A 15,193-nucleotide genomic window follows, 5' to 3' on the forward strand; every position below is an offset into this window, starting at 1 on the left:
TCGAAAGCACCCCTAAAGTGCAAGTAGATAAATAAAAAGGTAAAGGTACCCCTGCCCTTACGGGCCAGTCTTACCAGACTCTAGGGTTGTGCACTCATCTCACTCTAAAGGCTGGGAGCCAGCGCTGTCCGAAGACACTTCCGGGTCACGTGGCCAGCGTGACAAGCTGCATCTGGCGAGCCAGCGCAGCACACGGAACACCGTTTACCTTCCCGCTGGTAAGCGGTCCCTATTTATCTACTTGCACCCGGGGGTGCTTTCGAACTGCTAGGTTGGCAGGCGCTGGGACCGAACGACAGGAGCGCACCCCGCCGCGGGGATTTGAACCGCCGACCATACGATCGGCAAGTCCTAGGCACTGAGGTTTTACCCACAGCGCCACCCGCGTCCCAAGTAGATAAATAGGTACCGCTTTACAGCGGGAAGGTAAACGGCGTTTCCGTGCGCTGCGCTGGTGCTGGCTCGCCAGAGCAGCTTCGTCACACTGGCCACGTAACCCAGAAGTGTCTCCGGACAGCGCTGGCTCCCGGCCTCTTAAGTGAGATGAGCGCACAACCCTAGAGTTGGACACGACTGGCCCGCACGGGCAGGGGTACCTTTACCTTTACCTTTTATGGCCATAACTGCAATCCAGGCAGTTACTGCTATGATCTCTGCCACAGTCTCAATTAGGTGGCTTTTGTCTCAGCCTCAGTCCCCCATCTGCAATATGGGGATAATGATAGCCTGCCTTCAAGGGCTGCCAGAAAGATTACATGCACGACCAACTTGAGAGGAGAAGCATTCTCTCATGTATAAGCTGCGACTCTGCAGAGCTTTATTTAAGACATGCAATTTTTTCCGTTCTCCAATGTGCATTGTTTTCTTATTTCCCTAAATGATGATGTGTTTTTTCCCCTCCCTCTTAAGGATTGTGTTCTTATATGGATTATTTTCATCTTATCTGGTTGTGTTGTAAACAGCCCTGTGATTTGCCCATTTCTCTATAAATTTATTTTCTTGATGGCTTTTGTATCACAGTCTTCTTACATGTCGATTTTACTACTATGATAGTTTGCCAAGGATTTCATCCAGTTTGTGTTTGGTGGGATATCTTTTGTGTACATTGGTTTATTGTTGGTATTAATTTTCTTTTGTCGTTCTGTTCCATAATGTTTTCAAATGGGGTTTTTTTTTTAAGCATTTTGCTTGCAATTGCTGCATGATGCGTCTTAACTGGAAGAACTGAGAAAGCTGGTGGCTTTTGCTGCTTGTTCATGTGATATTGTTCAAACCAAGGACTGTACTTTTAACAGATTAACAGATGAGGATGGTATCCAGATCATCTAAATCCATCCATTTCTCCTTGCTTCTTTCAGTTATTAGGAAGGAGAGAGAAAAATGTTGTGCTGCACACTGAAACGATGCTCAGCTCTCTCCCCAGCATAACTTCAGAAGTGGCACATTCATGCTTGCCTGTGCTCAATCTTACGGACTAGAAACTTGGGTTTAAAAACCAACCAGAAATTGAAAGCTGAGATGATTTGAATGCTGAATTCCACACCAAAAGGCACTTGCCTGAGGTTTGTGCAGTGAACTATGGCATAATTCTACACACAGCTCTGGGTATGTGGCAAGACTCCAACTATATCAATAAACACATCACCTGTATCCTGTACGAAAAAGAATTGGCTGACGCTTTGCTTTGATGTTTGTTTTGCCCCCATGATGCAGCTGGCTGTGTGTATGTGTGCATGGGGAAAGTGGGAGGGGGGGGGGGACTGGTCTGCGCTGCCTCCTGTTGCTTACAATAAGCCATTTCCCATACATGTCATCTCCAAAGCAGAGGGGATAGAGAGGAGGGAAGACCATATGGAAGCAGAACAAAGAAAACAGAACAAAAAAGAAATCGGGGGAACTTTCAAAAAGTCCATTTGATGTGCAAGTATAAACAGGAAAATGATGCCTCGGGACTCGGGAACCAGGAATTGCACCATCAGACAGCTGTTAGCTTATGTTGTTTAATACCACAGTGAGACCCAGTGCAACTGTGTTTTTTCAGGCTTTCTGGCTTCTTGGGGAGTCCTATGCACGTCAACCTGTCTCTCAAGGAACCCCTAATCAGGGGTGTAGGATGGAGGGGGGTGACAAATTATCAAGGAACAATTACTGCCCTACTAGGGCAGTTCACAAAAAACTTTTTTTTAAAAAAATGCCTCCTCCAAAGGTCTTATTTTACTACACTGGGATTATATAGCTATAGATGAAATTTCATACATATCAGTTAACATCTTGACCCTCCTCCACGAAAATAGCTGTTTACTTTGCCGTTTTCCTATGTCGTGAAGGCTGAAATTTCAATTCTGTGGAGCACTTACTGTCCCCAACCCTAAGCCTGTGGAAAGCCATCTAAATAGACTTTAATTTTGACATGTTTTTAGGAAGTAATTTAATTATTGTTTGATTTTATACCAATGTTATGTATCTGATGTTAGCTGCCCTGAGTCCGACTTTGGCTGGGGAGGGTGGGATATAAATAAAAGTTTATTATTATTATTATTATTATTATTATTATTATTCCTTTGTAAGAAAATATGAACGTAAAATCATTTTTGCAAGCCAGGGGGGAAAAACGGGGGGGGGGGTGACAAGAAATTTTCCGCACCGGCTACCACCTGACCTTCCTAAACCTCTTCCCCTAAGCCAGGGATGTGGAAGCTCTGGCCCTCTAAATGTTGATTTATTTAAGTGTTTTTTTTCCATTTAACAGCATTTCCAGCCACTTCATATTTCCAAAATTAAATAAATTCCTAAGCTGTGTACAATATAAAAGAAGTGTACAATGTGAAAAATACCACCTAAAACCTGGAAAACAACAGTATAAAAACGTGCAAAAGCAATTAAAACAAATACTTTGGGTGATATTCATGCATATAAAACAAAGTTCAATCTTATGGGTCAGGGAAAGCCTGATCAATTATCATTTATCTTTATTATATATTTGTTTATACCCCACCTCTTTCCCTGACAGGGACTCCAGGAGGCTTACAGCTGAAATCATGGGGGGGGGGGACCAATCATTAAAAAGCTTTAAACATTAATAGAATTAGAACATATATAAGAACCTGCAGATTAATTACAATAAAAACAGCACAGCACCAGCCCTTTCATTAAAAGCTGTCAGTTCGCAGAAGCCTGTTGAAACAAGGTCTTCATCTGCAGAAGGACCACAAGGAGGGAGACAGTCTTAACTCTAGCTTCACCAGGGAGGGAGTCCCAAAGTCTGGGAGCAGCCACCGAGAAGGCCCTCTCCTGCATCCCCACCAAGCGTGCCTGTGAGGGTGACCGACAGAAGGGACTCTCTAGAAGATCTCAGAACCCAGATGAGAATGCCGAAAAATTTAAATGCATTAAGTTAAATAAGTGAGTAAGCAGTGAAAGATGGAAAGAACTTGCTGACTTAATTAATAAATTGGAATACAAAAAGGGAGGTGGGAGGAGGTTGAGGAAATAAGTTATCGAAGGATGGAATTTTGAAAAATGGAAGTGTTTTTGTTTTTTGTGGTCTTTTTTTCTTATTGGTGGGGTGGAGGGGTGGTGTTTTTATGTAATGTTAATTTTTATTTTTGTTTTTTCTTCTTATTATTTTATTGTATTTTGTCTCTCTCAATTTTTTTCTGTATTTGTGAAAATTGGAATAAATATTATTATTTTTTTAAAAAGAGAATGCCGAAAAATTACATCTAAACGAACAAACAGAGGTTGCTGTTTCCGCAGTAGCAGAAAACCCCAATATTTGGGTCAGCGCCTAATGGCATCCTGTAGGGTTTTGTGCCATGAATAGAATTTCACCAGGTGATCTAAGTAATCTTTCAGGTCTATACAGGAGCAGGCAATCTTTCTGATAAGCTGGACCTGAATCATAAAATCATAGAATCATATCAGTGTAGACTTGGAAGGGACCCTGAGGCTATCTCGTCCAACTGGGGTGCCCCCAAAGTTGATGACCATTGCCATTAAAATGGTGTCTTCTTTTTTTAATATGATTCTTATTAAATTTTCTGTTTTACAATTTTGGATAAATATTTGACATACTTAAGATATCAATGACTTCCTTTCTTCTCTTTCCATGGTTCATTTTACATATCTTATATCCCTGCATATTTAACAAAAACGATACCAGTCGGTTTTTCATCATGCCTTGTTTTTGATTATGTGGGGTGGTGGGGCTTACCTGCCCCCCCCCAATATTTTATTCAAATTGGCACCCCTGAGAGAATGGGACAAGCGAGGGAGTATCTCCACACAATCTTAGGGACTAGGCAGTCTAATTCCAGAGGGAAAATGAGGAAACTCCGAAATATTACCAGCCATTTCTTCCCGTCTCTGGCCCATTCAAGCTGGGCCTAAGCAAATTCCACTGCGCAGCTGTGATTAAGGCTTAAAAAACAAGCACACCCAATTCCTTCACCTCAGCTAAGTTCATTTTCTGTTGTTGTTGTTGATGGCAATGAGCGCCCAGCCTCAGGCCCAGAGCACTCCTCGTAAACATCAGGAAATACCCAAAGCTGCTGAGAGGATTAAAGTGTTGATATGAACCTTAGATCTCTGCTTTAAAGCCCTGACGTGCAGCAAATCTGGCAACATGGTAGAGGAAGGAGTAATTGCCCAAGTATGTTTTCTTGAGTTGCAAAAACTGCTTTTGACACGTTTGCTTTGGGGGGGGGGACCTCTGCTGGTGATGTGCATGATGATGAGCAGCCTTGTGATGTGATGGTTCTCTAGAATGAGCTCCGTCAGCCTTAAGGTAGCCTTTGAAGACCCATCTAAGGTGGATCAAATTTTGAGGGAAGTAATTCTTGAGATCTCCCTCTCTGTCTCTCTGAGTTAGCAAACTGCAGCGTGGCACAGGTCAGATGTGCAAGGTTGCCAACATACTAAGTAAAAGGTAAAGGTACCCCTGCCCGTACGGGCCAGTCTTGACAGACTCTAGGGTTGTGCGCACATCTCACTCAAAGAGGCTGAGGGCCAGCGCTGTCCGAAGACACTTCCGGGTCACGTGGCCAGCGTGACATCGCTGCTCTGGCGAGCCAGAGCCGCACACGGAAACGCCGTTTACCTTCCCGCTAGTAAGCGGTCCCTATTTATCTACTTGCACCCGGGAGTGCTTTCGAACTGCTAGGTTGGCAGGCGCTGGGACCGAACAACGGGAGCGCACCCCGCCACGGGGATTCGAACCGCCGACCTTTCGATCGGCAAGCCCTAGGCACTGAGGCTTTAACCCACAGCGCCACCCGCGTCCCTGCCAACATACTGCTGGACTGAAATTGGCCGCTGGGTCTCAACCTTTCACTGAGTTAGGGATTTCCCCTGCGTGCAAAGAAGGGCTCTGGTTAATTGACCCAACAGTGGGTCCAATGGTCAAGAAGAAGAGTTTGGATTTGATATCCCGCTTTATCACTACCCAAAGGAGTCTCAAAGCGGCTAACAATCTCCTTTCCCTTCCTCCCCCACAACAAACACTCTGTGAGGTGAGTGGGGCTGAGAGACTTCAGAGAAGTGTGACTGGCCCAAGGTCACCCAGCAGCTGCATGTGGAGGAGCAGGGAAGCGAACCCGGTTCACCAGATTACAAGTCCATCGCGCTTAACCACTACACCACACTGGCTGGTGGCGGTTTCTGCACGTGCTCCAGATGAAGCTTGTCAGCCTGCTGAAGTAGCTCATGTAGGAGAAGGAGAGCTTGATCCTACACCTCTGCTGCCTTGTGGGATATCTTGGATGGTTGCAAAGGTGCATGCCCTTAGTTTTTACCACTTTTAACACTCAGAGCTCACCCCATCACACATCTCCAGTTCCCAGCACACATAAACTACAGTTCCCAGGATTCCTAAGGTGGAGCCATATGCTTTAAATGCATTGGGTTGTATCAAATGCTAGTTCTACTCAAGAGTTGGTTCTTTAGATTAGTGGGCATGACCAACCATTCATTTCCATGGGTCTACTCTGGGTGGAACAGAGTTGACTGCAACTCATTGTGTGGATGCGACCTTAGTGGAAATAATATAAAATACACATACTAGCAGCCTTATATAGTGGTACCTAGGGTTACATACTCTTCAGGTTACAGACTCCGCTAACCCAGAAATGGTGCTTCAGGTTAAGAACTTTGCTTCAGGATGAGAACAGAAATCTTGCTCCGGCGGCACGACAGCAGCAGGAGGCCCCATTAGCTAAAGTGGTGCTTCAGGTTAAGAACAGTTTCAGGTTAAGTACGGACCTCCGGAACGAATTAAGTACTTAACCCGAGGTACCATTGTATACAGCATTACATGGGAAATTCTGTTGTTGTTGCTGTTTAGTCGTTTAGTCGTGTCCGACTCTTTGTGACCCCATGGACCAGAGCATGCCAGGCACTGCTGTTTTCCACTGCCTCCTGCAGTTTGGTCAAACTCATGCTGGTAGCTTTGAGAACACTGTCCAACCATCTCGTCCTCTGTCCTCCCCTTCTCCTTGTGCCCTCAATCTTTCCCAACATCAGGGTCTTTTCCAGGGAGTCTTCTCTTCTCATTGGAGTCTCAGCTTCAGGATCTGTCCTTCCAGTGAGCACTCAGGGCTGATTTCATTCAGAATGGATAGGTTTGATCTTCTTGCAGTCCATGGGACTCTCAAGAGTCTCCTTCAGCACCATAATTCAAAAGCATCCATTCTTTTATGGTCCAGCTCTCACTTCCATACATCACTACTGGGAAAACCATAGCTTTAACTATACGGACCTTTGTCGGCAAGGTGATGTCTCTGCTTTTTAAGATGCTGTCTAGGTTTGTCATCGCTTTTCTCCCAAGAAACAGGCGTCTTTTAAGAAACCCCTATATCTGTGCAGTTTTGACCTCAGCGGTCAACATCAATGCAGCGCTGAAAGGTTCTGGCTGCCATTATTGTTTCAAAATAGTACCCAGCTGGCATAGATGAAAACCTAATTCTTGGTCTTAGGAACCTTCATGCAAAATTTGGTTTTATCTTCAGAGATCTCCGAATGCATAGTGAACAGATACGTTTATAGTGTGTGCGTGCTATTTATATATACCGTCAGCTGGATGGTTCCCCGGCTGAGCCTTTAACTCCAGAGTGCCAAGAGTCCAAAGCCTTTGCCCTACATTTAGGCCCCCATGGGGTGGGGCAGGGATATAAAATCAGGGTCTCATACTGCAAAAAGTTGTTTGGGATTCCGGCATTGTGAATCTGACCCTCACATTCAGCTTCCCAGGACTGTCAGACCCTTTGGGAATAATCTAGGGTATCTACTTATCTGTCTGTCTCTAGCTAGCTATTCCTTTTTCAAAAAATAAATAAAATTAATTCCCAACTTCTAAGGGGTTTTTTTGTTTTTTGTTTTTAGCTTGCTGTGTGTTTGAAAACACTTCAAGGGGGAAATGGTGGTGGCCAGCAGAGAGTGCCTCTTTTTGAAAGACATTCCTTTGTTAAATTCCTTCCCCAAGGGGACGGAGAGTTGGGAAAGAGAGAGGTTCTCAAACACCTGGGGGCAGCTGCGGACTCTTTCCAAATGACCTCATAAATTATCAAAGTGTTACAATGCTTGATTTGTCAACCTCTGCTTCATCAGCTATTTATGGAGTGCTTGTAAACTGGGAGCCAAATGGGCTTGCACCCCCCCTCCCCACCCACCCCAGTAAAACGCTTGCTTGTCCTTTTTGCTCTTTGAATGTTTCATAGGCACCGTCCGGTGCTTTTATCCTATTCTGTTGGGGGGAGGGCGCTGATTATAATTTGATGCATCTATTTTATTTCTCAGAGTGGGTACTAATGCGGCAGTAAGGGGGAAAGCAGAACATCGGGGGGGGGATGGGGGGGAAGGACGGAGGTGAGAGATTGCGGGAACTTTCCAAACAGGGCTGGCCAATGACTTCTGTCACTTGAGATTATGGACAGGGTACTTCTTCTTCTTTGGCGATCACTCGTAGCTGAGTAAGATTGTCTTCCATAAACACGGTTTTAACAATGAGTCCATAAGTGACTGTGGAGGCCAATTCTGGATCCACACGTCCTTCTACAGTGGCGACATTGGTTTCCGGGTGGGAGTTGATCACGGTGTGGATTTGCCAAGCGTGCCTTCCTCTTAGCACATTTCTCCCTTGCGTCCTGAGTTCGAGTTTCTTCAAAGCCCATGACACCTTTGGTAAAGGCTGCTCTCCAACTGGAGCGCTCGCGGGCCAGTGTTTTCCAGTTGTCAGTGTTTATACTACATTTTTTTAGATTTGCCTTGAGACAGTCTTTAAACCTCTTTTGTTGACCACCAGCATTACACTTTCCATTTTTAAGTTCAGAATAGAGTAGTTTCTTTGGAAGACGATCATCAGGCATCTACACAACATGACCAGCCCAATGAAGCTGATGTTGAAGAATCATTGCTTCAACACGGGTGATCTTTGCTTCTTCCAGTACACTGATATTAGTTCGCCTGTCTTCCCAAGGGATGTGTAAAATTTTTCGGAGACACCATTGATGGAATCTTTCGAGGAGTTGGAGATGGCGTTTATAAGTGGTTTACAAGTGTGTGCAGAAGCCGACTGAACTGCCAGTGGATTCTTGCTTCAGCCCTGGTGAGGGGAGAGTATTCTGAGGCAAAGCACCTTAAAGAACCTTCTGATTCCTCCTGGATCCCAAGATTGTCTGATGTGGCACCTGAGGTTCAGCAGGCCATTTCCAGGGGCAAAGCCTTCTGTGTGGCAGACAATAGGATCTGAGCCTTTATGCTCTGCTCTGCTCCAGCGTATCTTGCAGCCAAAGAAAATAAAAATCTTTTTCCTTTTAACTCACTGCTAGACAGGCTATGGCAGGATAAGAAGGCTATTGCCATTTCCAGATCTCTAAAGAGCTGTGCTACGAAAGATGGAACAAGCTTGTTTTCTCCTGCTCCACAGGGTAGGACCAGAAAGGAGATTCTGAATGAACATCAGGAAGAACTTTCTGGTGGTAAGAGCTGTTTGACAGTGGAAAAGACAATGGACTCCCTCAGGAAGTTGTGGACTCTCCTTCACTGGAGGTTTTTAAGCAGAGGTTGGATGGCCATCTGCCATGGATCATAGAATCAAAGAGTTGGAAGGTACCCAAGGGTCATCTAGTCAAACCCCTCATTATAATGATGCCAAATTATAATACAATTACTAATACCGATCATTCAGATACCAAATTATATAATTTAGGTGCCCCACCCCACTAGAATTGATGGTTTGATGATTTACTTTACTTTTGCGTTCCAAAATCTTATTAATTTCAATTACACTCCAGTCAAAATAACAACCCCTTGTGCAACAACTGTGATATTAACAACTTCCATTCATATTGACACATTTAATGATTTATAAAATTGTTTATCATTGGTTGGATGCAGTTCTAAGAGGCATCACCAACCTACTAGTCCCCCACAACGCATTCCCAGGTGAGCCGTGAAGTTTCGCAGGGGCTAAAGAATATTTCGGGTCCTAGCGAGTGCATGTCAAGGCGGTGGCTTGGTGGTTTAGCCTGTATCCAGGTTCAATCCCTGTCACCACCAGGCAGGACTGGAAATGTCTCCTGCCTGAAACCCATGAGAGCTGCTGCCAGTCTGAGCAGACAATACTGAGCTAGATGAACCAGTGGCCTGATAAAGCAGCTTTCCATGTTGCATGCTGGGTCCCCTCCCCCCATGGAAATAATGACACATGACACAATTATTAAGGTTAATGGGCTAAATAAGGCCACAACTGGTTACAGATGATGAGCGGTGTTGGCTTAGGCATTCGTCCTAACTGACTATATCCGACTTCAGCCCGTCCGCTTGAAGTCTGGAAAGTGTTAACCACCATTGGGTGAGTCCTGCTGATGCACATCAACTAGGAACTCCCCCGGGGTCACCGATAGGCCGCGTGCCTTAGGCCCTCACCTCCCCAGGCTTCGGACAGGGCCACTCCCCCCCCCCCGGAATCCTTTACCAGACTACCCTTCAATATGTGGGGCAGGTGATGGCGCTACCTCCCCTCTTCCATCTACAGAACTATACCAATGCCTAACCGCCAATACCCAGCAAGTTGTGACGATTTGCTATGAGGGAAGCGAAAACCAAATGGCTGGTGCCAATTTGCCAGGTGGAAAAATTCCTACCAGGCCCCTCAACAGCGACCAACCGAAGTCCATTGCAAGGTCAAGGAACAGAAAGCTTATAGGGCGGGAGGGTGGGAAAAGCAGGAACAGCTGGCAGGCGGGGAAAGAGGGAGAACCTTGTGCTGCGTCCTGCCTTAAATAGCGCAGGCCACGCCCCCTGAGCCAGCCGATTGACTGGCCAGGAGGTGACGCGGCTGGGAATCCCCCCAATCACGCGGGGGGGGGGGGCTCTAGCCACCGTGCACGTAGAGGAGCCATGAAGCCCGCAACCCCACCTCCTCCGTAGAGTGGAGGTGGCTTTCCCTCTTCTTCAGGGCGCTAAGGCGAGGGGTCAGCAAACTTTTTCATCAGGGGGCCAATCCACTGTCCAACAGAGCTTGTGGGGGGCCGGACTATATTTTGAAAGATATAAATAACCTGCAAGCTGGTCCTGCAGCTGCCTCCGGACCTGGTGTGGAGAAATGCACTCTGCACCTGCTCAGGAGTGGGTCTCGGTGCTGCCCGCTCACCGGCGTTGTTGACAAGCAGCAGCTGCTCCACCGGCTTGTCTCCGCAGAGCTCCCAGATGGCATGAACCACACACTGCAGCTCGTCGTCCAAGGCCAGGACGGCAGGCAGGCCACGCACGTGGAGCGCTGGGCGGGCAGCACGCAGCTCACCCTCCAGCCGCTCCAGGAGGGACTTCTGTGCTTCAGATTGGCTGCAGGAGCTTCATGCAGCCAATGCCGCCCAGAAGCCATGCCAGCCAGTGGCGTAGCGTGGGGCGTGCAGGGGGGGCCAGCCGCACCGGGCACAACATCTGGGGATTAGGGTTAGGGGGCGCAAATCCACGGGTTAGGGGGCGCAAATTACTTGCCTTGCCCCGGGTGCTGACAACCCACGCTACGCCACTGATGCCTGCGTCACAGAAGTCAGTCCCCACGCGGCAAGGCGTCCGCAGCGTACGAGGACTGACCATAGCTGTCAACTTACAGATTTGAAAATAAGGGACCAGCAGCCTCAAAATAAGGGATCAGCAGCCAAAATAAGGGATTTTAGTCAACCAGCTGAAATACGAAGTTAAAGGGGACCTGATAATTTTGGGTTTTTAGCCCTTCGTTTCCAGAGGTTGCTGCTGAAGACACCAGCTGATGAAACACTGCAATTAAATAACTATAAGCAGCAACCACTTTTTGCGCAAAACGAAGTCCAAGCTACGAAGATGCTGCTGCAGTTCTGTATCTTTTCTCTTGTGCTCCACCTGTAGCTCTCAGTTCCATCAGGCGGGGCAGGAGTAAGGGGGGGGGGAGAATAGTGCCCGAAGTAAACCTGCAGATCAGACTATCTATGCTAATCTACCACTACAAATCTATGGAAGAAGCGCTTGCGGTCCTTCCTCTGCTTTCCTCCTCTATGGTTAGCCCTTGGAACACCTGCCTGCGCGTCCGCCTCCGCCTCCGCCTCCTCTCTCTGAACTGCTTTCTCTATGGTTGCCCTCGCTCTCCTCTCAAGGCTCCTCAGTCCCAGCGGGGAGGGGCTCCCAGGGGCTGAGGCTGGTGAGAAGAGGCCGGAGGGGGGCGGGCCGGGCAGCCAAGCAACACAGTTGGAGCCAGTGGTGTAGCGTGGGTTGTCAGCACCCGGGGCAAGGCAAGTAATTTGCGCCCCCTAACCCGGGGCAAGGCAAGTAATTTGCGCCCCCCCCCCCGCTGCACTGTCCCTCCCCCAGATAGTCCCTCTCTCTCCACACCACACCGCACGCCTGGCACCCCCCCTCCACAGTGGGCGGCGACCCGGCTGCTCGGATCGGATTCGCACAGCCAGCACTGCAGTGAGAGAGAGTGAGCGAGCCAGGTAGGGGCAGAGAGCTGCGAGTGCGAGCGCGCCCCCCCAGATGTTGCGCCCGGTGCGGCCGGCCCCCCCTGCACCCCCCACGCTACGCCACTGGTTGGAGGCTCCCTCCTCCCTGGCCGGCAGGGAGGGAAGGAGAGGAGCTGCTCCCTTCAAAACCCGGGAAATTTAAGGGACATCATCAATAAGGGACAGCAGCGGGACACGGCGCTGGGATAAGGGAGTTTCCTGCCATATAAGCGACGGTTGACAGCAATGGGACTGACTGAGCGGGCGGCAACATCCGCAAGGTGGATTTCCGAGCCTGGGGGCTGCATCTGGCCCTCAGGCCTTAGTTTGCCGACCCCTGAGCTAAGGCATGTCGTCCTTTCTTGCTTTCTGGTGTCCATGTTTATTGCTTCAGCCACGACTGTTCTCTGCTTCCCTTGCCCACATCCCCACTTCCCGTTCTTCCCCAGGAGGTGTTTATTTGTGTAGCTATGAGGGCAATAGTAGAGAGAGCATGCTTGGAGCAATCCCATGTCCCATCCCTGGTGTTTCCAGAGGAACAGGTCAAGCCACAGGTGGTGGGGGAACAAACTTTGCCCCAAGCGCTTGAGCGTCAATCGCCCTGTCAGAACAGAACAAAATTTGCTACTACAGCTTCAAAACTTTTGCAGGAATAGACCATCCAGTTACTAGCTGCCCTCCATCTCCATTTGGATAATAATAATAATAATAATAATTAATTGTACCCCGCCCATCTGGCTGGGTTTCCCCAGCCACTCTGGGCGGCTTCCAACAAAGATTAAAAATACATTAAAATGTCACACATTAAAAACTTCCCTGGCTATGCATTGGTTTCGCTTTTTGTTTTCAAGAAGCCAGCATTATAGCAACTATTGCAGAATTTAGCACACATTGCTGCAGCTGTAGCTTATTAAGCACCTGCTGCAGCTGAACAAATTTATAAATGGTAGCTGCAGGGAGGGGCTCTTAAAAACAGTCAACCTGTGGATACAGATGCAGGTGTGACTTTTATTATTTTTTAAAAAAGACCATTTAGTTCTGCAATCTAGTCTGTTAGCAAGGGCTAGCTTTATTTTCTTGCTGGGTTGTGTCCACCTATGTTCTACTCTAGAGTAGACCCATTGAAATGAACGGACCTTAGTTAGGCCCCATCTGCACTATACATTTAAAGCAGTGTCATACTGCTTTAAACAGTTGGACACAACTCTGTATTGGTTTCCGTGTCGCTTTTTATTATTGTTTTAAGCCAAGTTTTGTGTTGGGAGCATTGACAAAGCAAATGGATTTTCTAGCTCTTTCAGGATCTGTCGCTTCGACAGCGTCAAAGAACTGGCCTAGTCAGGCTGGCAAAGGGCAAATCATAGTATGTGGTCCGGTTTCTGTGCACCGTTCGAAACAAGACGGTTGGCCTCTGAATTGGGGAATTTGGCGTTTTCAGGGCGCTGGTGTGATGCTATGCACAGTCTCATAGCCTTTCCGATTCGTGGAGGGGGCAGTGGGGGGAGCGTTGTGAAAAGGGAAAGTGCATGGAAGGGGGGGGGTAGCTTAAAAAGCAAACCTGAACACTTTTGAGGCTATACAGGGAAAGTGAGAAACTGTCCCCCCTGCTGGGGTAGCTGATGAATAATCCGCTGATATCAAGCTGAGCGCTCAGCTCAGAGCGGCTGGTATTCCATACTAACACTAATCAACCGGTATGAAACATCCATTTTAAACGCAAATGAGAAGGGGGGGGGGGAGGCTTTTCAACCAAGACCCAAAGAGGAGATTGGAAGGGGGTGGGAGGCAGAAGAGTTCAAAGCTCAACCCGTCTCTCTGTTTCTTTCTCTGTGTGTCTTTAGAAAGCAAAAAAAAATTGTGGCTGATTAGTTATTGTAAAGGCGGGGGGGGGGAGTTATGGAGAATGCTGAAAACCTTTTCTGAAAATCAGGCTTAAAACATACACACACACACACACACACACACACACACACGGAGGCGACTTCTCTTGAAACAGGGGTGACAAGGTTGCAGTGTTGCGCAAGGCATGCCAGCCATGCCCTTTCCCAAGATATTCCATTCCATCTCTCTCACACACAGTATCCCATGCTTCTTGAGCATGCTTAGTTCTCATTGGTCTGTTTTGGATTCACCCCACTCAATTAGGGTTGCCCCTGTGCTGAGGATCTTTTTTTGGTACATCAGCAAATCTGGGGTCTTCTCCCAAGCACAGGATGATGCCATTTTGGCTCCATAAGGAACCAGAGTTGAAGAATGAGTTTGCTAATTGATTGATTGATTGATTGATTGATTGATTGCATCTACCACATCCCCCCCCAAAGGAGCTTAAGATGGCATCCCCCCCAAAGGAGCTCCCATTCTGCCCACACAACAACCTTGTGAGGTAGGTTAGATCAAGTTGAGTAGAGTTGGCATCGCTGTGTCTTGGAAGACAATGGAAGAGTGTGCCTTTAGGAGAGAATTATAGCACCTGTGGCGGTAGAGATCAATATGGGCGAGATATGTTTTGTTGCAGCTGGGGCAGACCGTGGTGGGCTTTGAGTTTTCAAATTTCAGCGACACCCTGTGCAACACAAAAATTTGGCGCCCCCCAGCCTCTCACCCTCCATTCTAAGTTGTTGTTGTGATGCCCCCTGTTGTGCCTTCTCAACTCAGCGCCCCATGTGGGTCAACCGGTTTTGCTCCCCTAAATTCACCTCTAGGGCAGATGAAGGCCCCCGTTGTGCTACTGCAGATGCACCATGGCGATTCTTCTCTCTGTGATCCTCCCATAGGTTATTCCTCCTCTGGTCATTGCTATGGATGCACAACCTGACTGAATGTCTCCAGGCACTGTGGTCATCTGCAAGGGGTGGGCTTAATGTTGCCAGCCCAAGGTCACCCAACCGCAGACTTCATGGCTGAGAGGGGATTTGAGGACTTCCGGGTTGGCGCTTCTGGTGATGGCGGAGACCCGCTAAAAACCACGGGTGGAAGAAGCCCGTGGACTTGGGATTCGGCAGGTACCTTTTGCGCTTCCCCTACTCGTGGGGAGACCCGGTTTCGGGGCTCCGGAGCAACGTGGGGTGAGCGGCGCGGTACATCGAATCAACCGCTACTTTCAAGGAGTGAAGCCGCATTGCTGTTGCCAGAAAGCACGACTTTTCCTGTGGACATTTGGACTCTAAGTAAATATTTGTAAGTAAACAGAAAATTGGATTACCAAACATTTTAATTTG

Source organism: Podarcis tiliguerta (assembly GCF_965153285.1).
Source record: "Podarcis tiliguerta genome assembly, chromosome: 16".
NCBI classification, from domain to species: domain Eukaryota; kingdom Metazoa; phylum Chordata; class Lepidosauria; order Squamata; family Lacertidae; genus Podarcis; species Podarcis tiliguerta.